The sequence below is a fragment of the Corvus brachyrhynchos genome, unplaced genomic scaffold (genome assembly GCF_000691975.1).
Source record: "Corvus brachyrhynchos isolate BGI_N302 unplaced genomic scaffold, ASM69197v1 scaffold90, whole genome shotgun sequence".
NCBI lineage: Eukaryota > Metazoa > Chordata > Aves > Passeriformes > Corvidae > Corvus > Corvus brachyrhynchos.
Window position 1 is genome coordinate 743,883 of NW_008236932.1, and position 27,266 is coordinate 771,148.

Genomic DNA, 27,266 nt, shown 5'->3' on the forward strand with positions numbered 1-27,266 from the left:
GGCCCTCCTACCTTCCATCAGATGGACACACGCTCCCAGCTTAGTGTCGTCTGCAAATTTACTAATGAAGGACTCAATTCCCTCATCTGTGTTGTCAATAAAAATATTGAACAGAACTGGCCCCAGCACAGACCCCTGAGGGACACCACTGGTGACTGGTCACCAGCTGGATGCAGCTCTGTTCACCAGCACTCTCTGGGCCCGGCCATCCAGCCAGTTCTTAACCCAGCAAAGAGTGCTCCTGTCCTGCCAGCTTTTCCAGGAATATACTGTGGGAGACAGCAAATGATCTCATAAAAATTGGCTTAGAAAGTTGCTGCTTACTTCAGCATCCCTCAGCATGTGGAGCTTCACTAATGGACAGATATTAATAATAATGTGTAGTTTAATTGTGAAATTCTCTCCAGGAGATATGTTTGAGATTATTACTATGTATTTTCTAAACCATGCATTAAAACTGGTTTTGCTCAGAGGTTAATGTACTGTGAAAGGTAGGTTTTAATGCATGTGTATGCCATGGGCTATTTCAGACTTAGCAAGCTGGAGAAAACTATATTAGAATTCTTTCATGTATGCAGTGGTTCTGGATGGTTTGGTCTTAATTTTCTTGAGTTAGTTGAAAAGTGGCAAGAACATGAAGTGTATGTTTCTATGAGTCTGAATTGTCCTCATAAATTTGCAAACTGTGTTTCAGTCTTACTGTGTTAACACTGAGTATTGCCTGAAGTCATGTTTAGCAACATTTTTCTCCAGCTTAAGGGATATCTGCTGTAAGTATGTGAGTCTGTCCATTCAGGCTGTTCACTGAGCGCTTTCCGCAGTTGATTCAGTCTTTCCACTGCTGCATACATTCTTAATTGTGTTGCATTGTGAACTCAATGAAAACACTGTGTTGCTGTGTCATTAGCACCATATGTCACTGTTGTTTATAGTTGGAGCTGAGAATAAAGCCATTTAGAATTTTCATTGGTTTTAGTTAATGACACTGTTAGCAGTAATATAATTTAACACTCACTCCCTTCCTAGAGTTATCGCACAATAATGCCTTTAAGCATAATCATGCCTGTCTTTCCAGTCCTGAACACAAGAATATGTCTTCTGTTGCTCCAATATTCATTGATACTGTCAGTGTACTGTCTGAAGGTGCTCTGGCCCACTGAATTAATTTAGTAGTATGCAGAGTTAGTGACTTTGAGAGACAAGTCCTATGTGGAAAATAACTTGATCAAAAAAGGATGCTTTTATCTGGGTTTCGTTTTTTGCCTAAAACATATATTTCCTTTTTTGAATTTACTGACAAAAGTTACATAGAGGATAACTTTGTCATATTAGTATAAAAGGTTGGAGCAGGATTTTGTGTCCATTACAAAAAAAAAAAAGAAGAAGAAAAAAACCCAAGCCTGAGTTTTACCTCTGCCTCAATTGGAAACTTTCAGAACAGATAGAGTTACATTACTTTTAGCCACCTCTGAGTCCATTTTTCTCAATAGCAATGCAACATTTCTCCAAAGTGCTTCACACTTAGAATTGCTTTGCAAATATTACCACTATATTCCAGTAGCACCATCAGGCATTGTTGTCTTGAATATCACCTGTGATAAAGCAACCCATGAGGCAGTTTGTTCTTTTGAGAGATGAAAATTATTGCAATTTCTGAAATAACAGCAGATCTTGTAGAATAGTTTTTCATGAAAGTATTCCTTTACTTTGCACTCTCATTTGCCTTGCAGAGAGAGAAAATTACGACTGCATAAAATAATCCCATAGCTAGCTCATAAAATGTTCAGGCTAGATGAAAGGTTGCGAATGGTGGTGGTTAAATTACTATGGACAGCAGCTCAGGCGCTTTACATGTAGAGGTGAATGCAAATAGTTGGAAATTATGTGGAATCAGAGCACTCAATTGCTTCCCAAGTCTCTTACTGCAGTAACTTGATTGACATCAAACCTAATCTAGATTGCTTCCCTAATCTGGATTCTCTCTTCAGGCATTCAGTTACCCAGAAAATTTATCCAGAGAAGCACCTGAGGAAAACATTATCCAGCCTTTTCTGTTGCTCCTGTGTAGCTGGCTAGCTATATAGTTAGTGATAATAATGATTACATATAGTTAAAATATTTATAATAGCTATAGCAGTAGTTACGATAACTAGTTAGCTAGCTAGTTACTTATTAGTCATCAGTGGATCCTGGGAAATACTACTTGCTTTCTTATATTGCTATATAACAAAAAGGCATTTACATGAAATACCAGTATTACTTGTGTCTTGCAAATACTCAGGAAATTACCAGTTGAAGCAGTCAAGAAGAATACAAACTGTGGAGTCAATGATATGGATGACTTGGACTTGACTCCATGATGAGACTACTGTTTTTTGCTCTTTAGTTTTATGAGGTAAATTGCAGTGACTGTGTTCGGACATTGTATGTGTCTGTGTGGCAACTGGTATAACTGCTCTGTCTGTCCTTTCATTCATTTTAGATTTTGGGCACTGTGTAGGTACTGCAGGTACAGCAGGTAATGAGGGCAGATTTTGCCTTCTGGGAGTGGAGCAAAGGGTGCTGCAGAGCAAGATGTTTGGCCGTGTGGAATGAAAGTTTGTGAACAGAGAGAGATCATTTAGCATTGTTGCACTGGCAGACTTCAAGAAACAGACACTAAAAAAAAAAGCAAAGAAAAGATTTTTTTGAGGGTTGTTGACTTGTAGGAAGCCAAATAATGCTGAGTGTAGAGGAGGCCTTGAGGTACATTCTGATCAAGGGAAGACCTCTTTCAAAATAATTTTCATTGTGATCCAGAAGACCCAAATTACCTTTTTCAAATGTTTCTGTAGTCTAGGGGCTCTACTGAAACCTAACATTAAAAATTGAAAGCCTTTTTTGTGTCTGAAGCATATTCTGCTTAAGAAGTATGCTGGCAAATCCACCTGAAAACTGAATCCCATTCCAGGTCCTGAGAAAGCAATTTTGCTTATAATGTCTCTGCTTAGTGCCCTAGGGTAGCTGTCAAAATCCTTTTGGATAGCCCAGTATTAGGATAGAAATGAGGAGGGAACAAGTCTGTTTTGGTATAAAAATTTTGTTTGTTTATAATCCTTTTTCATCAGAATCCTCCCACTGCCTATAGTGAGTAATTAACTGCAGTCATGCTGTCTCTTTCTCAATGCCTTGTGCATTATTCTCTGCAAAAGTTGCACAGTTTCAGCAAAAGCAATGGGGAAAAATCTCATACTCAGAGTAATTTGGAATCATGGTTTTCTTCTAAATAGAAGACGGGTTAAAATCCAATCACAGGAGGGAAAGAAACATTGCTTTTCTCACTACTAGAAGGATATCTTAACAATTAAAATCAACTTTCATCTCTCAACTCTCTCCCTTTCCTCTCTCTTCTATGTGCCTTCTCTAGATGGATTACAGAAGAAAAAAAAGGGCAAGCACTTCAAGTGGATTTGATCTGGTCAGTTTTTACTATGAAAATCTATGTTCACAGAGAAATTATGAACAAGAATGTTTGTTTCTGAATCCCAGCCAACTGTGAATTTCAGCAAGGCAAAGTGACTCAGCCCTGCAAATGTCTTTTGCCTATTTACAAAACCCAAAACATGTTAGGTTGTAAACTGCAGCTTTTATTGAGTAAAAGCATCTCTAGTATTCAGTAGTCACTAAAAACAGACTTTTCAAGATAGTAAGTTACAATTTTGTATTTGTGGGGGTTTTTTCTGGGCAGCTGTGTTATCAGGTTTACTTATGGCATGTTACATAGGACTAGGTGAACTTGAAATGATCCTTCTGAGGTAAATTAGTGGGTTTGCACCACGTCACTACCTGAAATCCTAAGAACTTTTGGCAAACTTCAGATGTGTTTAGGAACAAAACCAAAATGAATTATTTCCGTTTTCATTTTGCCATGTTTCACTCTGACAGGGAAATGTTTCTTGCTGTTCAGTATTACTGGAAGTGATTTCTTGAATATTTGTAATAGTCTAGTTGAAATTGCTTTGCATGGAATATACAGAATAAAGATCATACTTTCAGTTGGCTGATGATACCTACCTATAAAAGCAAAGTAAAAATCATGATAAATATGATATTTTCTTTCCATATATTATCTTGTGTCTTAGGAATTTTAGTTTAGTATGTGTAACAGTGTTTCTTAAGAAATATTCACCCAAGAGAACTCTTGTTCTGCATATGAACTTCATATTCTATGAAAATTGTTTTGCTTGGTTTACACCTTTATTTTTATATGTACAATCAGATTAAATTCTGTCCTAGAGACTTATGATGCAAATCAAAATACAGTTTGGCCCAAGCAGGCTTTTTCTTCATCTTCCGTTGTATTTTAGTTTCCCAACAGTTACCATTTCCCCCACTCCACAAAATGTAGCTTTGTTGTGTGCTTTTCATTGCTGTGCAAGCTTTTTACTTTGCTGTGGAGGGCATTCTGTTTGTTCCTTGATAGTGATATTACAAGCTACAATTCTAATAGCATTAACAGTAATAGTTCTAGTGTGGTCACCTCATTTGTCTTTTATTCTTTGCTGTCCTGGCTCAGTGGAACTGAATGCTGAGTTTTGGGGAAGATGGTGCTCAGAGAAGCATCACTTCCTTCAGCTGATGTCATAGCCAAATGAGGGTATATAATCTTGACAAATTCAGTCTATTCCCAGAAGGTCCTCCAAGAAGATGGGATAAATGGGTACTGCTGGGGCTGGTTCTGCAGCTCATATCTCTGGTGAGTGCTCTTAAAGTCTAAAGGGTATCTGAGATTTCTCTCCACAGGCTGTGTTGGCGAGTTCAACAGAGAATTTTTCTATGAAATACTTTGTATTAGAAATCACCATGAAAATACTGTGCAACATCTTTCATAGCTGTGGCATTCAACTCTGTGGGGCCCAGAAACCTCTCAGACTGTACTCACATCCTGAACAAGAAGCTTATCTTGTAGTTTCCTTCAGAATAAGCTGTAGGATATATTTTTTGCCTTTACGTGATATGTGGGTTTGTTGGAGAAACAGTGAATGGTTGTTCACACGTAAATGATTTAACGTTTTTCTCATTGCAGGATCCCCAGTGGGGATGGGAATAGCACACAGGTTTTCCTTCCCTTGGAACCAGATGGCTCAGGTAGAAAACAGTATTACCAGTGGTTTGGAGTGTTAATGATGATGAATTTAAGAGCAAGTCTGGTCACAGGAGGAAATGAATTCTAGAAAAGAAATGAACTTCAGATAGTCCACTTCTGAGTTCTTATGGAAAAGTCTGTTAGAGGAAAAACTTCTAGAATTTCAGTTACTGAGAAAATAGTTTAAAATGAAGTATTCATTTTCAGCTGAGAGCTAGTTAAAAGTGACATGTTATCTGCCACCAGTGTGTCTCTAATGAAGACAGAAATGTGTGGTTTGTAGCCCAGAACATCTTTCAGAGTCATGGTCTATTATGTCACCAGCTGTATAAAATACAGGCATTTGGGATAAGTACAAACCAATTTCAGCCCAGTGGTTATGATCAAAACTGGATAATAAGGCTTAAATAAATAAATTAAGTTATCTGTTAAGAAAATTCCTGTTATGAAAATGTGAATGATTAAGGTCAAACATGAAGACAAAGGTTTTTTTTTTTTGCAGTCTCTGTACTGATGGTCACAAATGATAATATTTAAAGATGACTACAAACATGTTAGTATGCTCATGTATTCTTTCTGGTAGTACGAATCTTGTGTGATCTACAAATTCTTATCTTCAGATATGTTGGTTGCATTTCAGCTTGTTGAAATTTGTATTTTACAGGAATCTCATCAGTAAAAAGCATGATGTCTAGACAGAAATATGGTTACCAGAAAGTTTAAGGTGACTAATGGCTTTTGTTCACACTCAATCCAGGTAGATGACTTAAGCAAACATAATAATTTTACTAATTGCTTTGGAGAGTCTTACATTATCTTCATATCACCTTTAAAATGTATCAATGCAATGATTAGCTGTGCATTCAAAAGGTTTTATTGAAATTAAGTAGGGATGAAGAAAAATATACCCCTTAATAGTACTCTGAAATGTTACTATTAATCTCTGTAGGCTAGATGAAGCTGTAGAAAGTAAGTTTAAAACATTGAAATTTTAAGTAGTGTGAGCATTTCCTACCTAATCTAACTGGGTTAGATACTCACACTTTTGAATCCTTTGGAGTTATTTGCATTTAGATATTTTATAAATAAATTATTAAATAAGTTATTTAGAAAGTTCTGGCCCGCTATGTGATTTCTACAGTGGGTATGAAATGGGACAGCTTTATGAGTTTGAAATACACCCTAAAGTAGTTAATGATGTAGAGACATTAAAATCTCATCTTAGTTTTTATGTTCAACCTAGGATTCCTTGCTAAAGCCTTCTTAAAATTAATGAATAACTCCCCTGTGCATTAGGATTTGAGTAACACTGTTTTATGTATTTTCTGTAATAATTAATGCTGTGAGATCTGACACCAGGGCCAAATTGCATTGTTACTGCTAATTAACCTTGTATTTTAGAAAAGAAACAGGGAAAAAAACCCAGTGAGACTTGGAAATACTATTTCAATGTATTTTTATAGGTATGTTGGTTTTAAGTGTGAAATGCATATATAAATTCCATATTCTATAGGAATGGTACTTGGACATAGCAATATCTCTTGTTCTTTTCATTATTTAAATTGAAGCAGGGCATGTAATTTATCAAAGAGGAAAACAAACTATTTTTAACTGTTTTAACTAATTTTCTTCCACAAATCTATTTTTCCTTTGAGATAGAACTGAGCCATGCAAAACACTGTAAATTCATTGTATTGTAATGCTTGTGCTGTACAAAACAATAGTGTTTTCAGCATAGTGTTTTCTAATAGATCTTACATGCTTAAATAAAACATGTTTCTCAGTGAAAATCAGCTGCTGACCCCACATAGGGTCAGCATTGGCTGAGGAATTCCTCAGGAGCTGCAGGAAGAAGCTAGATGATAGTCTCAATGACTTTTCCAAAGATCCATGAGAACTCATAACGAAGGGGAAACTATGACAGAAAATAGAGGTGAATTTTGGGCTGTGTAATGGTGACTGTTTTAATTTTTTAAGTCATTAGTGATGTAAACTTGTAGGAAGAAGGTGCATGCATGTGATAGGCAGGGAGCGTGCCCTCCTCACTGGAGTTTTGTGAGAACAATCAATGGGCATTGAAGAGTGCAAGAGCAAAGGGCTGGGCAGCCATGCAGAAAGCACAGTTTGTATGGTTGACAAATTGAAGAAAGGACCACTAGACTTGGATGTCTAGCAAAATAAAAAGAAAAATTTCCATTTGTTGGGAGAAATTCAGTATACTTTCAACATTACCTAAATTTACATAAGTTTGCATGACTGGAACAGTCCATTCTGAGGTTATCGCCTCCTTCATGTGTGACAAGTTCATACGTATGATATGTCAATGAAGAGAAAAATACCTAAGTTTAGACTAAGAATTAGAATGTTAGGATCATAAATGCCTGTGGAAGTATTAAGGTCCAGAGAGACAGATAGGCCCATTTGTACATGAATATTTTATAACAGTGTCACCCTTTAGGAAAAGGTCAGAAATACTGGAGTGTCTTCTAGTCACTCAAAGCAGTCATGTAACAGTAGCAGTAAGGGTCAATGTGTTGAGAAGGTTTCAAGGCTATGAGTGTACATTTCCACAGAGAGGACATTTGCATTTTTTCGAGAAGCAAGTTCCACCTGTATTAGACAATGCCTTGATAGTAGTATTCCAGTAAATACCAGAAGAAATAAAATGACTGCTAATAAAACCTCTACTCACTGTCAAGTCTGTGAATTTTTAGGATGGTGATTTTCCCAAGTAAAAGCATGTATCATACTGAATTCATGCACCTTGGTTGTGAGCCTGCCCTCACAGTAGAGACTTGCCAGGCAGGTGGCATACAAGAGGATGTTAGGGCAGGAGCACCATGCCCAGCCAGCTGTTGTGTCTGCACCCAGTGGTGGTGGTGGTGCAGACACAGTCTGGGGGGCTGCAAAGAGGCAGTACCAGTCATCCCTATCTCTGCCGTGGGGCTATGTCTGCAGCTCTTGTAGATTAGTTTCTTGCTGTTGCAGATCTCTCACCTGTGGTCCAGGCTGTACTGTCAGCCCAGGTGTAGGGCTTATGTAGGTGGGGAGGTGTTCACCTATTCTTAGGCATCACCACAGTGAAGAGAGTGGAACAACCCAAAGAGAGGTGCAGTGTCCTTTCATGTAGTTGCTGTGTTATGGGCTGATTTGAAAGGTGGAAATCAATCTGCACTATATCACATGGAGCATAAATGATTCAGCATGATACAGTTAATACAAATTTTACTTCCATATCTTCCATCAAAACCCATCAATTTATCACTGATAAGGTATGACAGAAGGAATGAAATAAAAAAATCAATTGTAAAAGCATTAAGCAATGATTACTTCAGATGATTTTTAAAATTAGTTTTTAAGTACCCATGCATTTTTTTAAGTACTGAAAGGTATCCAATATTTTTATGAATAAGCGTAATTTCTGAATATAAGCCAGATTTTAAATTTGCTAAGAATATGTCACCTTAGGGGACTTTTAAACATAGTTTTTGTAATTGCTGTAAAATTATATAAGAAATTTAAATTTTTTTAACCATCATTAGCATGCAAATTGTTATAGGAATCAACAACAGGAATTACATTTTACTGAACACAGAAAAACATACATAACCGCCTTGGATTTTCCTTCTAATTCTGTCTCAGTTAACAGGCCCTTGTTTCAAAATTCTATTAAACAAAGGGGTTTTATCTGTTTAATGTTGTGGCTTTCTGAGAGAACTTTCTGGTACTGTCTTGATCAAGATCAAGAGCATAATGATCCTTCTGAAAAAGCTTTATGTTACTTTTTTTCTGATTGCCTATTTTTTAAAGGGAAAAATAATTATCTGAGATAATATCATTCAACTTAGTTTTTGTACTGCTACTATTGGACTGCTGCAATAAAAATAAAATTATTACCAATTGCTTCTGTACACATATTTATAAAATAATTACTATCTGAACAGCAGAAGACTTATATTTGAATTAAAACTTCTAAAGCACAATATTCATTTTAGCTGCTTCTGATGCATCCTTATCAGTTAGTAGAGTGCTGAGCTAACTCTTAAACAGTTTGCAGTTTTTGAACTTTCTTATTTATGGGAGCTATTTTTGGGGTAAAGGAAGGAGAATAATACATGGAAAGAATTATTCACCTCTAATCTCTGCTGTAGAAAATCCTTGCATACCATATAATTCCCTTTTTTGACTAGTGTATAATTTGACTTCAGCCCACAGGCAAGATAGAAGGTTCAGGTTTTTGGTTGCTATCTGTAGCTCTACAGCAATATTTCTCTTGAAATTAGAAACATGAGAAATATAGTTAACACAGTACTGGTCTTAGAGTCCAAAGAAAAAGAGGTCAAAAAGTCAGAAAGAAAAAGAAAAAGTGTCAGTTCTAGTTTTCCAATATTTTCACCATCTGAGATGGCATTGTTCTATGTAATGTAAGCCAGCAGGGCCAAAGGGTTTCTTTGTATCCATCCTTTTAGTTATAACTCTAAGGAAAACCAGTGAATTTTGACTCACAGTGGAAGTAAACATGGACTGTGCATTTGTATGGCCAGAATGAAAAACTGAAATCTGTCATTCCTTTCAGCATTTAGATATTCTATCTGACACAAATCCAACTGTTTTTCATTCACTCATAAATAAAGCATGGGACAGATGTGCTAGGTTTACAAATTGCTGGAGAAGGAGGTGGTTGTTAAGACTGCCTTTCTTTTGCCCTCTGTTGCTAGTGATAAGAGAAATCCAAATTGACTTGCTTCCTCTGCCTGAGGCATTTTGAACTCACAGCTTCCCTCTGTCTGAAGCATGCTCTGTGTTTCTGTATGTAGTGGTATGGCTTCAGCTGCTCATGGCTTCTCTGGGATTTTGGTAAAGAAAGGTGCTGCAAAAGAAGAGAGAGAACTGAGATGATGGTTGGATTTTGGAAAAGCAATGTAAGTATCATGCTGAAAGGACAGAGTATCCTATTTTTCATCTACTGTATCCTATGCCTGAAGGATGGAGTGAATTTCTCTTTTGCAACCTCCACAAACACACTGTCTTCAGTGTTTCCAGCAGTTACGTATGCACTGCCAAGGGCACTCATTCAGGGCATCACCTCTAAAGCCTCCCCATTACCCACAGTTTCCCCATCAGGTCTCCTTCAGACCCTGAGCTGCTGCTTCTGCAAATGTGGTCACCAACCAGGTCATGCCTTGTGCCAGCTTTCCTGCTTTCTCAACAACCATAAGCAACTAGCAAAAACCTCACCATGTTCTGTCTTCATGTCCTTCCTGCTCAGGTCCCACACCAGAAGCTGACTTCTCACAAGCTACAAAGGAGGTGAAGTCTTCTGACTTTTTAACTTCTCTCCCCCATATTCTCTTGTGGATGAGTGGAGTTACCTGACACTCATTGCAGCAACAAAGGCAGCTGAGTGTCTTTTCAACCATTCTCTCCTGGAGTAAGTTTAGACATCCCCTAAAATAGTCTAAAGTTTGGTTCTCAAAGTAAAATAACTTCACAGTTACCCTGAGACTTTTAATAGAAGATTTCAGAAGGATGTATCTAGCAATTTACTGTTCAGCACACACTCTGTGTTGGTGGGAGGAGTGGTAAGACTTCACTCAAAATGGAGTCTGGTGGTGTTGTGGAAAAAGGCTTTTCAGAAGTGAGCTGTCAGCTTGTCATTTGTCCATTATATATTTTGCAGTTTTGATATGGTACATGAAGATTTTGTTACATCATCACTGAGCTTTCAGCTGACTTCTGAATTACTGTTGTGATAAGTGCTCACATGCTAAGATCTTCTTATGTTTCTTCCTGGTTTTGTGTTTCCTTGTTTTCTTATTGAAAAATCACTATGGCACAGGTAAAACAGTTTACAAAAGTAAATGTAGCTTCTTTAGTTTCAGTGATGCTTACAAATTAATGCCTTTTTTTTTAATCTAAGGAATGTATTTTAAAAGTTCAGGATTTCTTTGCAAGCAGTAACTATATCATTCCAGTTATTGATACAGATGATTCAGGTTATTATCCATATTTGTGGCTAAAAAATACAAGGATTGGACATAAAAGCAACCGTTCCAGTTTTCTTCACTTAAAAGATACTTTATTGCTCTTACTTAGATGCTCTTTTAGACATTAATCATTAAGAGTTGCTTAGATAACTTTAGAAAGGGGAAGTGATAGTGAGGAATAATATATTTTTCAGTATTAATTGCAGAAGAAAGTTTAATCAGGCCAAAGCTACACGTTCTCTTCTTGAGCTTGCAGGAGAAACACCAAGCCATTTTATTTTCCATTACTATTTTATTCAGGTAAGAATTTCTAGTAAATACTTCCCCTCTCCATTGTGCTGTCCAAAACACAGTTCTTTGCACACGCACACACGCACACACACAAACACACAAAAACTAACAAAAAATCCGAAAAACCAAACCCACAACCAAAACAAAACAGAGTGCATTATGACTGGAACAGTGGGGATTGTCCAAATTATGGATTCAGCAGTCCTTCCTTCCTCTTTTGCTCCTGTCACGTGATGTGTAACACATATAACAGTGTTATATCACACCTACATAACGGAGTTCTGGAAGCTCATTTCTAGGATTACTCAAAATAAATTAAAAGGCATAATTCTGAATGCCTAAGAAGAACATAAATAGTGATATTTCTGATGAACTGCTATTTCTGCCTTTTTGATGTCTGTTGCATATGTTTTGTTGTGTTTGAAATGGTGGGTAAGAAAGCTAATCAGTACATTTTAAGAGAGATGCACAGGACCATCTCTTGTTTTATATACAGGTATTTGCAAGAGCTGTTGAAACAGAAGTTGACCCCTTAAAGGGAAAGTTTGCATTGAATCATTGTGTATTTGCAAAAGTTATAAAGTCCTGTATTTATTTTTCTAATCCTGAAAGCACATATGTTCTGGTAGAGTAATCAAAAATTAGAGCTTTTTCCAAGGTTAACGTTCCAGGAAAATATATAGGCTTTCTATAAGGAGACTTTCAAATGTCTTCAATGTAAATGTCATGCCAGGTTGATTTCTTTCATTGTTGCTGAAAGTACGATGCATACAAAGACACCAAATAATTTCCTGATCTTTTTTCACCTTCCAATCTGAAAATATATTCAGTCTCTGTTGTATTTTCTATTCAGTTTCTTCCTGACACGATGATTTCCTTGGGAGCTCGAGAAAGTAACTTGTTAAGTCTTGGTAAATTAATGTGTAGAAGCTTTAGTTTTTTCCTTTCACAGTGCAGAAAGGCTCAAGCAGTTGATGGAACCCTTTCTATTCTGCCTTGTGCTGGAAAGGGGCTGTGTTTGGTGGGTGGGAAGTCTTCCAATAGGCTGTTGAAGCATGAGGACTGGTAGTAAACTCTGTCCATTGGCCTCAGGGCCTCAACTGCATTTATAGATTTCTGCCCAAGATTCAGCTGTGAGCTGCTCAATAATTTCTAGTAGCTAAAAATTCCTAACAACAAAGACAGAAGGTCCCAGTGTCCAGCAATATCACAGAAACCCCTTTTAAAGAAAAGAACTGAATTTGAGTATTTTGACTAACCAGAATAATAATGAGTAGTAATAATAATGAATCATTGCGAGCCTTTAGTCACATTGGCATGTTTAGGGAGAACAGGAAAATGTAATTTCAGTAATCTCCATATATCTACTGTCAGTGAAATTAATACTTTTCCTTCTGTGGCAAAATATTTGTTCCAAATGATAAAGGAAAAAGTAAACCCTGTAAAGCACATGGTAATGAACTGTGAGTGGTTAGCTAGAATCACAAATTATTTCATCCCTCAACAGGAAAACTGCAGAAAAACTGCATCAAAGAATTTATGGACTTTTTCTGATGTTTTTTAAGTTCTTTTGGCTCACAAAGTAGCCCTAATCCTACAAGGCTGCTGGATCATTTGAGTAATTTGAAACAAATGAAAGATCGGTAAATGTCAAAAAAAAGGGCAGAAATATTGGTAGTTACATTGTCTCGTACATGTCTCTTTTCACCCATATAGTTATTTTTTTAAAAAAGTAAGGAGATGGAGGGCTGCCAGCTCACTTATCCTCTATCCTTCCTAGCTCCAGGCTATGAATGAGAAAAGGTTACACCTGTCAGCTGGAAGATGTACTCTGGGGAGAATGATTTTCAAACCATTCACAGGTCACTTTAAGACATGTAATTATACAAAAACCTCTAAAATCTAAAAATTGAAATGTAAAAGTTTTTAAATAATAGCAGATGCAAGTCCTTTAAAGCACTTAACTATTCTGTGTGAACTTTCAGTTGTAATGATTCTAATGTCCCTTTCATTGACTGATAAAAGGTTTTTTCCTTAGTCATGTAGATTATGCTGTATACCAAAGTAATTTATTTTTATTCATTGAGTCTAGGTTCACAGAGATTCGAATTATCATTCTGTTTTCTGTTACATAGTCAGCTCCAGTAACTGACTGTTTTAAAAGTAAGCCACAGGAAATCTGAATTTTTACAGAAAAAATACATGGGGTATGGGATGCTGGTGTCTTCTCTCGCATGTCAGACCTTCCGTCTTTTTTACTTTCTGCCAAGAGCTGGAAGGCAATGATGGCAAGGTCCTCAGATTAATTAAAGAGGTAATAGGTGCAGAACTGATAAAACACTCCCCAGCACTAGATACTGGATGTGACATACTTTGGTAGTAATTGCAAATGCAAACCTGTTTCATCCTTGATGGTTTTGTTTCAATGTTTGCTTCCTCTGATATTGCACATGTTAAACTAGATAGACAGACTTTGTAACCAACTCCCCAAGTGTGTTACCAGCTATATTTCACTAATCATTCAAATTAAAATGATGCATACATTACGGACTTAGCTGTCTTTTGCATTGTTTTCTTTTACTGATCTTTTTTATACCTCTAGTTGACACAGATATGCTTTCAGACTAATTAAGGAAATCTGCTTTGACTCAGCATGAAAAGGAGGGCAAAAATAAGGGCAGAAAGATGAAAATAGTATCCCATATTAGATAGCTCTTATGTAAAATAAATGCAGTGAGAATGAATTGGTGTGTTCCGTGGACCATAGGAGATTCCCTTGGAGCATCTCAGATACCCAGCCTTAATTTGGGAAAGCAGCAGTATGCCGCAGGTTTAGGTAGACATTCATCTGCATCCCTGCATACTCAGGGAAGGACACTGAATAAACAAGTTCTTGTTCACCACTAGCAATGTAGGGTTTATTCATTTCACAAGTGTAGCCAAACCTCAACAAGCATCAAAACTCTTTATTTTTTGTTTTGTAGTGTTTTGACTTGTACGTTCAATATTTCAGAGTATTTACTTCTGAAAATAAGCAGAAATTTATAGAACTTGAAAAGGACAGAGTGAAATAAAATGCTAACTTGTAACATGTTGATTAAAATTATTGCTTGGATCTCAAAAAAAAAAAACCTGCAACCGAATCAGAAATGCAGGCAAATTTTCTTTTAGAGTGAAGTGCCTCATATGCAAGACTGGCTTTATGGTTTGATTATTGTCTACTGAGCACATGGTACAAATTATTTCAGTAACCCCCTCATAAAGTAAAGCTCAAGTACTTTTCATATTAAATGAACTTATAGCTAAACAATTGATATCTCCTGTTGAAGAGCCACCCCCAGACATTAAAGTGTTTGTCAGTTCACATTAATTTCCATATTATCATTAGGATATATCTTCTAGGGATGAAACTAAGCTGCAGTGTGACTGCTTCTGTAGAGAGAGACCCACTCAGTCTAATTCTCACATGGGTCGCTGCTGTTGGTACAACTGTAGTGGCCACTTGAGCCGTGGCTGTGGATGTGGCCTTGCAAACTAACTGGTTGCAGTCTCCTGGATATTGCCCAAGATCTGTCCTGCATCTAGCCCAAACGAGTGGAAGAAAGAGAGAATTAATATATCTATATGTACATTCTATGTATACAAATACATAAGACACATAAATAATGCATAAATATACATCTAAATGTTTATATTTACATATCTGCATATATTCTATTACAACAATTTATAAGCAAGCATTTATGTGTATTTAGACTTGCTTTTTAAGCAAGCCTACATCAGAAGCCTGCAAGTCTGTCTGCAAATGAATATTGGGACAAGCTATAGCTTCTTACTTTGAAATGAAATGCATAGATCAAATTTTATACTCTAGTACAAAGAGAAAGCTGATTTCATCTTCTTGATAATTCCTTTCTTTTTCTCTTCATGTTAGTTAAGTACAAGATGATTTTTTGAGAAAATAATTTTTGGGGAGCTGGTAAACGTATCTGAGAGACAAAATGAATCAAAAGCACCCTCCCAGAAATATTTGTGAGTACTTTTCTCATGAAAGATGTAACATAAGATATCAAAAAAATCATGAGAAAGTAAATAAGCTTCCCAGGACTGTATTCACACTTGACATAACCAATTCTACCTTAAAAATATGTGTTACATTATCACCAAAACAGATTTCTGACACCTAAGGGACCAAAAAGGCAAATCAAAAGAATGTCCAGAAAAATGACCTGGTCAAAATGTTTCTAAAATTTGAAAGTGGTAAACAGAAAGGCATTGTCACTGCCAAAAGTATGTCTGAGGAATTTTAAAAATGCTAGTTTATATATGCTTTCTGTGCCTCCTGTACATACTACTCAAAATTCATGTGTGCTTCTTTTAAGAGGTGTGGTTCTTCTGATCAGTGAACAAAACTGCCAGGTGTTCCCAGGATACATCATTAGGACTTTTTCCAGTGCCATTCTTTTCCCTCTTAGCATTTTTTTAGTTGGAGTTTCAACATTTTTTGCATTCATCATGGCAACCCCTAATGTAAGCTATTGACTCCTATGATGTCGAGATACCTGGTACCTGTCACCTGGTAACTTTGGTTGCTTAGATATCAGCTATATTGGAAACTAGTGGAATCAAACAAAAAAACCCCAAAAAATAAAAGGGTTGATTGCATGTTGTAGGTCCTACAAATTACTTCTCTCAAATCTGAATTGTCTGGGACCTGATTGGGACAAGCACCACATTAATTTGGCCAGTAGTTCATAAGTAATAAACAGGAGGTTTTATGAATTTTATATATTGATAAGCACATTGCATCTGACATTGACTGCATGCGTCTCGCTATAAAAAATCACAGTAGCTCTCAGAGCCTATGTTCTGGTGATCTTAATTTTGTTGTGCCAGCAGACAAAGATAGTAAGCATCTACAAATAGAATACTTAAGCAGTTTGAGTTCAGTTGGATAACTGTATTTAGTAAACATTTTTATCATATACTGTCTGACATAATTTACGGGTTCCTATTCAGGGTTATCTTTGTAGAACTATGTATGAGGAAAGCTCTGGAGATAGCAAAACTAGCACGACAAAGAACTTTATTATCTCATTGAGGAAGTGTTGCTAGGAGAGGCTAGTGAGATCACAAGAAAACCATTGTAGAAGTTAATACAGTCTGTCAATGCATAAATGTATTGTAGTGTGTAAAGAAGAAAAGGAAAATGTGTACATTTAATTTGTAATGTGTAAATATTTTCATTTTCCATGCTATTTTCAATCTCTTCCAAAGCTTTGAAAGATAAACTTCCCATAAGCAACTAGGATTTCTTGTTTGCTCCCTGGAAAATAAATTATTTATGGATTGAAACAGAAGGATGGGCAATCACATGTAAATAAGTTTTCTGAAGCTTCTGAGGAAAAAAGTAGGAATAATTACAAAGAAGTGTGGTGGTAGATTTGTTAACATCCTGTGTTGTTTAGATTTAAGTGTTTTAGTTTTTACAGAAAAAGATGTCTCAACAGGTGTCATGGTGGGGATTTCTTGGACAATAGAAACCAACAAAAATCCCCAAAACTTTAGAGAAGCATTTCCTTTACTTTTAGTAATTCTTCTGTTGAGGGAATTAGTATAGTAATTATTCTTATCCAAAAGAGCAAAAAGTTTAAGATAATATAAATAAAATAGTCTATGTCTGGATCTTAACGTTTCTGTATCTTTCAGGAATAAGTAAATAATTTATATAACAGACAGCTTAACAGATGCCATTAGTATTTAAATAATATCTAGAAGATATCTGCACTGTGTTTAGGAAGACTTATTACTATATGATTTTTTGTAATTTTTTTTTTCTGTAAGAACTTTTGTTGTACTCCTAAATATGTAAGTACAACTAATGTCTTGGGATGTGCTCTGACTTGCAGTGTACTTAAGGTAGGTAATGTCCAAATTATATTGTCTGGGCTAAAATAGCCCAAATAATGAAGGTTTTATTTAGGCTAGTCTTTCAGGTGCTTTTACCAGACTCTTAAAATGATGTGTAAATTACATGGCTTACTATAAATCCTGTAAATCTCCCTTTCTCAGCTGATCATGAAGTGCATTTCCTAGTTGTTTTCTCCTTTTTTCTTGATAAAGGGCACTAGGCCCAGCATAGAAACCCACACTAAAAGTATTCCTTTCTGTGACCATTGGCATCATCACTGCACATACCAGTTCAAAGTCGATGCTGTCTTCGCTATAATTTTCTTGGTGTCTTCCAGTCATGCCACTGCATTTATTGGTCTTTATTTAAAGACCAATAAATGCAGTGGTTTCTCTGTATCTGAGAATGGGGGTAGCCATTTCATAGGTCTGAGGCTGAAAGGATGCTTCCCTCACTAGCCTTTTCCCTTAACATTTTCCACCCACAGGGTTCTGCATAGCAATTTGTCCAGAGACAGTATGGTCATGGGCCATGATGAGAAGGAGGATGTTGTTGTAGATGGGATAGATTCACTCTCAGTTTTTAAGAAGACTGTGACAAACAGAACCAAGCAGAAGGACATAGATGGTTTTCAGGTAATACATGCAGAGAAGTAAAATTATTTTTTATTACAGAAGAGTAGTTATCTGGTTGTGAATGGGGAGAACAGCGACATTGATTCTTCGGCTTTTGGGACTTAGTACTGGTGCTGTAGAAGGAAGAGAATGTCATGGTGATGCTGCCAAAGTACTGAAAAGGAGAAGGGATGTGAGTGAACAAAATGGTCTCCTGCAAATTGTCTGAGCTCTAGCTCCGTAATAATGACTAATAAGGTCAGGGGTTGTTTACTATGAGGTTATTGGCAAGGTATGGTGTAACGCAGTGATTTTATAATGATGAATTAAATATAGAGATATGAATGGACAGCCTTGCTATCAAAAATAGTACAGACCATAGGATTAAAAACTAGACAGTTCAGGATAGGAATCTGTAATTAGTAGGCACTTTTTTTTTTCAGTGACTGGCCTTTTTTCTCTTGCTGCTCACTTCTTCATGTGTACAATAATGGTTTGCTATTATGGATTTTTGGAGGAGGTAGCAAGAGGAACAGCTGTTTTTTTAATGCAGGCATTGTTACCTAATGAATTTTCCACTTAGCAAGTTTAACCATAATTTTTAATTTGAACAAACTCTTTATTAATGTGGAAAGGTGCAAAATATTTTCATAGATTTTGCTCTTTAGCACAGGTATTGTAAAGAAAAAAAGCAGTCCTTTCTTCCTTGATAGAATGTTGGTGAAATGAGAGTGGATGTCACATGGTTGTATGACTTGGAATGAATTGAATTGTGTGGGTTGACAACTGAGTGACAGAGATGCTGGAGAAATTCAGGTATACTCAATAAATCACTTCCTGGTTTTGTAAGCAATCATCCTGGGATTGGTTGGGATGGAGTTAATTTTCTTCTTAGTATTGTTTTGGATTTGGTATGAGAATAATGTTGAGTAACACAGCGGTGTTTCAGTTGTTGCTGGGTGGTGCTTACCCTAAACCGGGGACTTTTCAGCTTCCTCTGCTTTACCAGTGAGGAAGTGCATAAGAAGCCATGAGGGCGCAAAACCAGGAGAGATGACCCAGTCTGGCTAAAGGGATATTCCACACCATAAATTCATGTGCAATAAACTGGGGGGAGTTGGGTGGGAGCTGCTGATTTGTCTTGTGGACAGGCGGGACATCAGTCAGCAGGTAGTGAGCAATTGAATTGTGTATCACTTGTCTTCGTGGGCTTTATTTCTCTCTTTTTTTTTGTAGTCTCCCTTTTATTACAATTGATTTTGTTATTGGCATTATTACTATTGTAATATTTTAATTTTATTCAGGTTTTTCCTTTTTTTCTCCAGTTCTCCTACCCCACCCACTGTGTGTGGGGGGGTGATGGAGCAACTGCATGTTATGTAGTTGCTGACTGGGATTAAACCACAACAGCCTGATATTGTCAATGTTTATGAATTGCAACCTAGAGGTAAAGAAAAAAACCATACTGCTCTTCATGTCTACAGTGCTCAGCATTGTGTTTTACTGTATTCAGAATCTAAGTTTGAGGAACAACTGTTTTCTGACAACAAATACTATTTGTGTTATCTCTTTCGTATTATTATCATTATTACTTTTAAAGGTTATGTTAGTTGTACCACGTTCATCCTGTTCTTGAGAATTAAGCTGCATTCAAGAGTAATACTGTCTTATTTTGGTGGTTTTTATGAGGTAATAACATACAGGAATCATTAGCCCAAATGTAATTGAAGCTTGAAACTGTGACAGCTGAGAAAGTGTTGTGTGTTTTTACTGATATGAAGATTGTCTTCAGTTTAAAAATAAGCTGCTAACAGATGTTTAGAACACTCTTCTTTTTCATTAACAATGTGAGTCAAACCCTGAATAACTGACTAGGAAAAAAACTGCCTGCTAAGCCAGTGGTATCACAGATTTGTTATACCATGTTTGCGAGACAATTGGGTTACACTGGGTCACTGTAACAAGTCTGAGTGTTAAATAAATTTCCCTAAATATTTTATCTTTTCTCATTGAGTGGTGGGGGAAAGAAACTAAAAGGGTTTACATTACATCAAATTCAGATTCCTTTTTTTTTGTCTGACAGTGAAATTCCGTCCTACCCTTTGGCAATCTTTATCAGCTTAAATTGTTCAAGTCCATAAGAAATAAGAGGAAATGTGAATGAGGGGCTAGATTCACAAAACTAATGGCAAAGAAGTGATAGTCCTCTTCCTTGAAGTATGTACCTCTGGGTGTAAACCACCAAAACTGGATGAGGAAGTTGTTATTCTTTTCCTCAGGAGGTGTGAATTTAATCCTTTAACCCAAATTATTGTCCCAGCTATCAGGTAAGTATTCTAAGATCTCTTTTTTTGATGCTGCTGCTTTATCTTGCCTTATAAATAAAGTTAGGAAAACTCAGTAAGTCAGTGAACCTCAGCATTAGTTGCAGCATTATTAGTGTTTCATACAAATTGAAACAGTTTCACAAAAAGGCACGTGAAAGATTCAAATCAGAATTTTATATAGTATTTCAGTGACTAGAAAACTTGTCAGGTGGGGAACTTCTGCTGACTTCAGTTTCTGTTTAATTTATGAGCAAGTATTAGAGTCCAGATTTCACAAGGGGTGTAAATAATGTGAATTCAAAGACACCAAAGCTAACCCATTTACTCCAGCATAGAACCATTTATGTATTATGTATACATAATAAAGCGCAACTATAAAAGATCAAGTTTCAAAATAACATTGTTTTTTGAGCTCCTGCTTACATGAAAAATGGAATGATAATTTAAAGTTATGTTTTGTTTATTAACTTGTCTATTTAAAGTAACACTTTTATAACTTTGCCCTTCTTTTCTTTTTAACAGCACCTTCAGGCTTGAAGGAATGTCTACATTTGGAGGCACATCAATTAATTCGCATATCAGATCCATCATTGTGACTTCTTGCAGACCAGATCTGAGAAGTAACCAGGAACCTGACCCTTAGTGGAGAATGGAAAAACCCTTCAAGTCAGAGCACAACTGATCACTAGTGTAATCTGCATTGAATCATCTTTCTCAGATCTGGCAGCTACAAGCTGGGTCCTGGCAAAAGCCACAGCCTTAAATTCCATTCAGTGGGAAAGAAGGATAAGAGAACTAAATGTCTTGCCCTGTTGCAGAAACTGCTGTCTCCAAGCCTGACACCAGAGTTCTGTGCTGACCAACCAGAGTACCAAATGAGTTTTTTATGGGTACAGCCAGCATCAACAAATACTTCAAAATGTAGCCAAAAGGAGAAACAAAGCACTTACGTAATTTCAGAAAATGAATACATTTATTGTAACAGAGGAATGTTACTGTCTGTGGGGAAGAACACCTCTGTCATCCCTTGTATATATTCAAAGCCATACAGGAACAGGGCATAAGTGAAGTTCAGTCACTTAAAAGGACGCTGTCTCCTGTCCTCCACCCAACTTTGAGGAAGTTCCGCTCTTAGAGATTGCATCTTGATGCACTTCTAGTATTTGCACTGTCACTTCCATTCAGGGTAATGATGTGTGCCACCATTTGCACAGATGGCCCCAGGAGATTTTTGACCATAACAAGCTATACTTTGCCAGGGCTCCAAAAGGAATTAAAAAGTTAGAGCTGAAGAAAGACAGTTATGCTCTCTTTCACTATGGGGATCTCTTCACAGAAAGGACTATGGTCCTTTCTTAGGATGAAATAAATACATGCATATACATACATATATACATATGTATATATATGAAAAAGCAGAAACATGATAAGGTGTATTTAAAAAGGGGATACAATCTTTTTTAATAGCATCCATTTTTTTTTATCATATTAGCAGCCAAGAAATTTAGTCTATTGAATTATACATCAAAAAATGTTGCTAATGAACATTGACATTTAGTCCCAGTTACTGCTAAAGAAGTCATTTGTAATATGTACTTGACATAAAATTTTTCTAGCCATTTGTCTATACTTCGTGGAGAAATCTAGACAAGCAACATTTTCAGTTTATTTTTCTAAATAAATATGTTGTTTGTATTATTTGCAGTCACTCATTTTGGCTGGTTTTCATTATCTCCAAAAGTGATTTAAAGACAGAACCAAAACACAGGAATTGTTTGTTCTTTGTTAAGCTGTAATGATTTGCTGAATGAAAGCTTTAATATAAATACTGTAATTTGTAAAATGATGAAGTATATTTATATAGGCAAATATGTATGGAAAACAAAAGGAGGTATTTTAACTCTTAATTTCAGAACATAGTTTATTTTAATATCCACAGGATGAAATTAAATATATAATGGGATAGGGTTTTTATTATCAGTAAGTTTTAGTAAGTGAAAATTTGGATGTTTAAGAATGAAATGAATGTAGTCAAATAATGGTGGTTTCCCAAATTATACAGAGACCTTTTGCCACCTGTCTCATTTTACTCAAAAACTGGTTTAGTCATTTGGGGGGTTGGGTTTTTCTGGGGTGCGTGTGTGCTAAGGTTTTTGTTTGGTGTTTTGTTTGTTTTGGCATACTGACAAGATCTTGAATTTGATACTATTTCTCTAATTTGAAAAGCTACAGAATAATAGGTTGTTTCTTGGAACAATCTACAGTTTACAGTTAAGAATAGTCATTGTTATCCATCTAATGCAGTGTTTTGTTGTAGAGTTATTGAACATTTCAATGCTAGAGCTGTTTTGAATAAAAATATTTTTTCCTTTTTTCTCTTAGTCCATTAGCCTATGTGTAATTTTAAGAGAAAACTAGTGCATTTGGTTCCCACTTCACTTAAATCATTCATCTTAAATCCAGTTATATGTATCTGATTTATAAAGTTGAGTAGGCTTTTCTTTCAGATCATTGCTTTATGGAACGATTTAAGTGCTCACTAACAGAAAAATTACATTTCAACAACAAAAATTAATAAAAAAATTCTGTGGGTTAACTTTGTGAAGGGCAGATATCCTAAAAATTTGTTGTTCTGCTCTAATGTGCTAACAAGTGTTATGCGTGTATGTTCGTGTGTGTGTGCACGCATGGCACCCTTACCTGCTCATGAATGAAATGCCAACTCTGCTGAAGTAAGTGCCACAAGTCCTGTTACTGCAAAAGATGCTCATGTTACTGTATTTCTTGGTGAAAGACCTGAGCTCTGTCTTTGCTTGTGACTCTGAAGCCATAAACAGCTTTTGAAGTTTGTCAGGAAATCGGAAAATTAAATAAGTTTATGTTAGATTCCCTCATTTGGTAAAAATAGCGATGATCTTATGATTTGACTCTTTTCATGAAAGTTAGTGGTCAATTTCCTTTGGTGCAATGGATAAATGAAAACTTTGTATTTGTTAAAGAATGATGGCTGTGTTTTGTTCACACACAATTTAGCTTTTGGCTTATAGTGTTCTTACTGTGATGTCATTTCTGTGTCATTAGAATAACTTATTTGGACACACAACAGGCATTGGCTTGGTTTTCCTCCCTTTTTGGATAAACTGTATTTTAAAATTGGAGAGCTTGTTCTTTGAGAGAAGTGTTCAGTTGTTTAAGGAAGGGACAACATTATTGAAACAATTAGAAAATTTCAGAATGATAATTTGAACACTTTAATTATTGCCTAATAATAATGCTTGGAAAAGCTCTTATTTTTGTGAACAAAATGCATTCATCTGTATCTGAAAATAGCCCAATAAAAATCCAGTGGAAGTAATTGTTACTACTTGCAAATACTTTTCTGCTATGCTGAGTTCTAAATCAGCTTGTGTGTAAAAATTTTGTTGCACAAAACCCACCTGAAACAATGCACAGTTTTCTTCAGAAAAAATATATGACATATGAAAAATAATTACTTGGTCCCAGGAGTGGTTTTATATAATGTGTGCAATGCAAAAATGATGAACAGATACCAACATGTTGGTATAATTTAAGTGACAAATGTAATTGGAAGATAACACTGCAAACCCTAGTTCTCATCAATCACATGCTGTTATTTGCACCTTTTCTTTACTGGGACTTCATGCTGGAAAGTAAATTTCAGTGTGTGTTCACACTCATTCGATGTCATGTACCATGCCTTATTTTACTACCAGTGTCACTGGGAGAAATCCACGTTGCTTGATTTTTGTAGATTTAAATTAAATCTTTAGATAAGTGTTCAATATTGGATATAAATTGAGATGATATCTGTGTATTGTGCAGAAACTCCCATGACACAGCATTTCAACACACAATTTCAGAAATTGTTGGCAAATAATTAACACTGAAATGCTTTTTCATAGTTTAAAACCAGAGGAAACAATTGGATTATCTCATTAAACAGCAAAAAAACTGTGTTATTTCCATTATGTTCATCCAAGCATACTGACAGGACCAGCAGAATTTTTTCAACTTACAGTGACGGATGGGTCCTTTTGTAGGTTTATGTGTCATGCATTTAAGGAGTGCCTACAGAAATAGTTCTAGAGTAATCCTGCATTGTTTCATTAGCTGGCATCTGAAAAGCCACCTGAAGCGGCCAATAGGCTTGAAATGGTGAGGTGTGTGAAACAAAATGCTGACAGTTCTGGACGTGTCTACAAGACATGATTTCAGCACCTGAATTTTTAACAGACAAGGATTACCATCATTCATGAGGAAAATAGGGGTATTTTAAAATAGCTCTTTTGTGGAGTGGAAGAAAAGGATTACAAAAACCTGGTGATCACCAGGATCTTATGAAAGTGTCCCTCTCCTGATACGGTTGCCCCAAGTGCCACATGTTGTGAGTATCCCCAAGGGACAGATTTTTTTCTCTGATCAGTGATGTGCTGGGTACATAGCAAGGCAATGATGCTGTTAATAAAACCTGACCACAAGATAGTGGTCGGATATTGTCTAAGGAGGGGTGGATGAAGGACAGCCATCACTCTGCCCTGGAGCTCCCCTGAAGGCAGGAGGCTGTTAATAAGACTGGATCTTAGAGAGAAAATTAGGTTGGACAGAGTGACACATACTTTGCAGTAAGATTACTTAGAGGACTGCTGAGACTAAATTAGTAATTTTTGTGGACTGGACAGTTAAAAGATGAGAGAGGAAGCAAAAGCCAGGTGGATGTTGTTCAAATTACTTCTCTCTCTAGATTCAGTATCCTTGCAGGGCTGCTAAGAAGCCATGAAATCTCCCCACAGCTGGGGTGAACTTCAGAAAGGACAATTATAAACAAGGGCTTCAGGAGAATCTGGAAGGAATACTAAGAGGGTCACTAAGAGGGTCAAGTCATGGCAGATGGCACAGAGACTATTTAAGGTATTATTGAAGGCAGAGAACAAATACATTCTGCTTAGCTAGAAAGGCTTGAGAAAGGGTAAAAGGGAAACCACATGGCTAATCAGCAGGGTATCAGGCTACTGAGGGCAAGACATCCTTCAGATTGATGGAGATTTTTAAAGAAAATGTGAGGACTGTAAGCTTCTTAAGACTAAATGTAAATTAAAAAAAAACAGCAAACCCACATCAAGGTTAATCAAAATAATTCCAAGATACTTAAGAGATTTCTCAACTGAAATAGTTGAAAGAAACAAGAATTAAGAAATTCTGTTTCTACAAAAGAGCAGAGGCAAGTCTGAGAGACTGTCTGTACTGCTGAAAGATAATCAAGGAAAAGAGAAGCACTTAGAAGAAGCTATAGGAACAAAATTGTAACGCTTTAATTCTGCTTGTGCTGTAGAAGGACTTTTGTAGATTCTGACACCTTAATTTTTGTGGGGGAGCTCATATGAAGTCATGCTTTTTCAGTTCGAGGTGGTACAAAACAAAATGAAGGGATGTACACCTAAGTTTTTTAAAGACACTCAGGGATGAAATAGCCCAATGGTACCTGTGATGCATTCTTTAAAGCTATTTTGATAGCTTTTGAGATGTGAGATTATGGCAACTATGTTGCCAGTTTTAGATTGAAAGAGTTTAGGCCATTAAATCAGTACTGGGCAAAATGGTTCAAACCATAATAAATACCTTTTTAAAAAGAACTAGAATGCATCTAACAGTGTCAATATTACCAAACACTGCAGGAAAGTGCACAGATGGCTAAGAGAAAACACAGAGGAAACTGCAGCTGGCTAAGAGGAAAGTTCCTGCATTCATAAAAGATTGTAAAATATTGGAGAAGATACGAATTTTTTGGTCAGTTTTCACAGGGTTACAGAGCCCAAGAGTGAAGTTCTATGGGACATATACTGGGGTCCATGTGTCTCAAAATATATTTGAACATGTGAATATGCTGGAAAAGTAGTGTATCATTATTTGGTAAATTTGGTGATCATACTAAGTTATTAAAGGTGTTAAATAGGAGTGGCCTGAATGTCTGGTTATTAAAATTTAAAATTAAATTCAGTGAAGATAAATGTAAACTGATATGAAAACACTTTTATTTTTTACATATTTCACTTAGCATTATATTTAGCAGTTAAATCTTTCTATGAAAATTTTGGTCTTGTGCTTAGGAGATCAGAAAAAATGCAAGTACGCAGCTAACAATTATTAGGAAAGCAGCAGAGAAAATAAGAGAACATTAAATACATCATTGTATCAATCAATAGATATGCAGTAAGCCATGATATTTAACTTTTTAAATACTATATCCAGTTCCATGACTGGAAAACAAACAAACTAAAAAAACCTGAAGAAGCTTCAGAGAATGAATGAAATGAATGAAAATGTAGAAAAATTAAATGGTACAATTAGATTTGTCAATGAAGTGACAGCAGGCAATGATTCTTCTGCTCAACAAAGGTGAGAGAGAAGTAGGGTGACAAGATCATGAATGGCATCAAGTGTGCAGGGGTAGGGAACATCAAACAAAGTTACTGGGAAGCTCAAAAATAACACAAAAGTGTTTATTTAAGCAGTATGGAGGGAAGCTATGGAACTCTTTTCACTCAACACATTGCATATGCTGAAAGTTTATGGGACTTAGGGGCTGTGAAAAGAAAAGCAAAAATAGTAATTGAGAGTTGTGAAATTAAGTGATCCTGATTTTGCCTCAGTGAAGATCCATTGGTGTCAGGGTGAGTATCATGAAGATGAATTTCTACATGTGTGTTCTGGATCACTGTCAGCTGCTTTTGTGCCCAGGTATTCCACTTACATAAACTGAAACCAGTGGGCAGAAAATTCTGCTTTTGCAATGTGTATTGTGTACTTTATAGAGGCACAAGCAAATTAGCAAAATCAGCCAAGAGTTTTCATATGGAAAGCAGAAAAAAAAAAAAATCCATGACAGGTAAGGGATGATGTTCGGGAAGTTATGTCATTATTAAAAATTCATCGATGTATTAGTTCAGTAACTTGTTACATTGAGGTTTAGCTACTGAGATTTAAATAGGCATG

At 36.2% G+C, this 27,266-nt stretch overlaps 1 protein-coding gene across 5 annotated transcripts in view; it reads left to right on the plus strand.

Moving 5' to 3' along the window:
• The window catches only part of PRR16 (proline rich 16), a 66,716-nt gene extending 40,488 nt beyond the window's left edge, over positions 1-26,228 (plus strand). For 2 of the 5 annotated variants that reach the window (XM_017728287.1, XM_017728291.1), the window contains exon 3: positions 20,778-26,228. The gene's annotated coding sequence lies outside the window, so the exon portion shown is untranslated. Of the gene's footprint in view, positions 1-3,406; positions 20,256-20,777 lie in introns of all 5 variants that reach the window. The other 3 variants (XM_017728290.1, XM_017728289.1, XM_017728288.1) reach the window with 3 other exon arrangements.
• Positions 26,229-27,266: the final 1,038 nt, after the last annotated feature.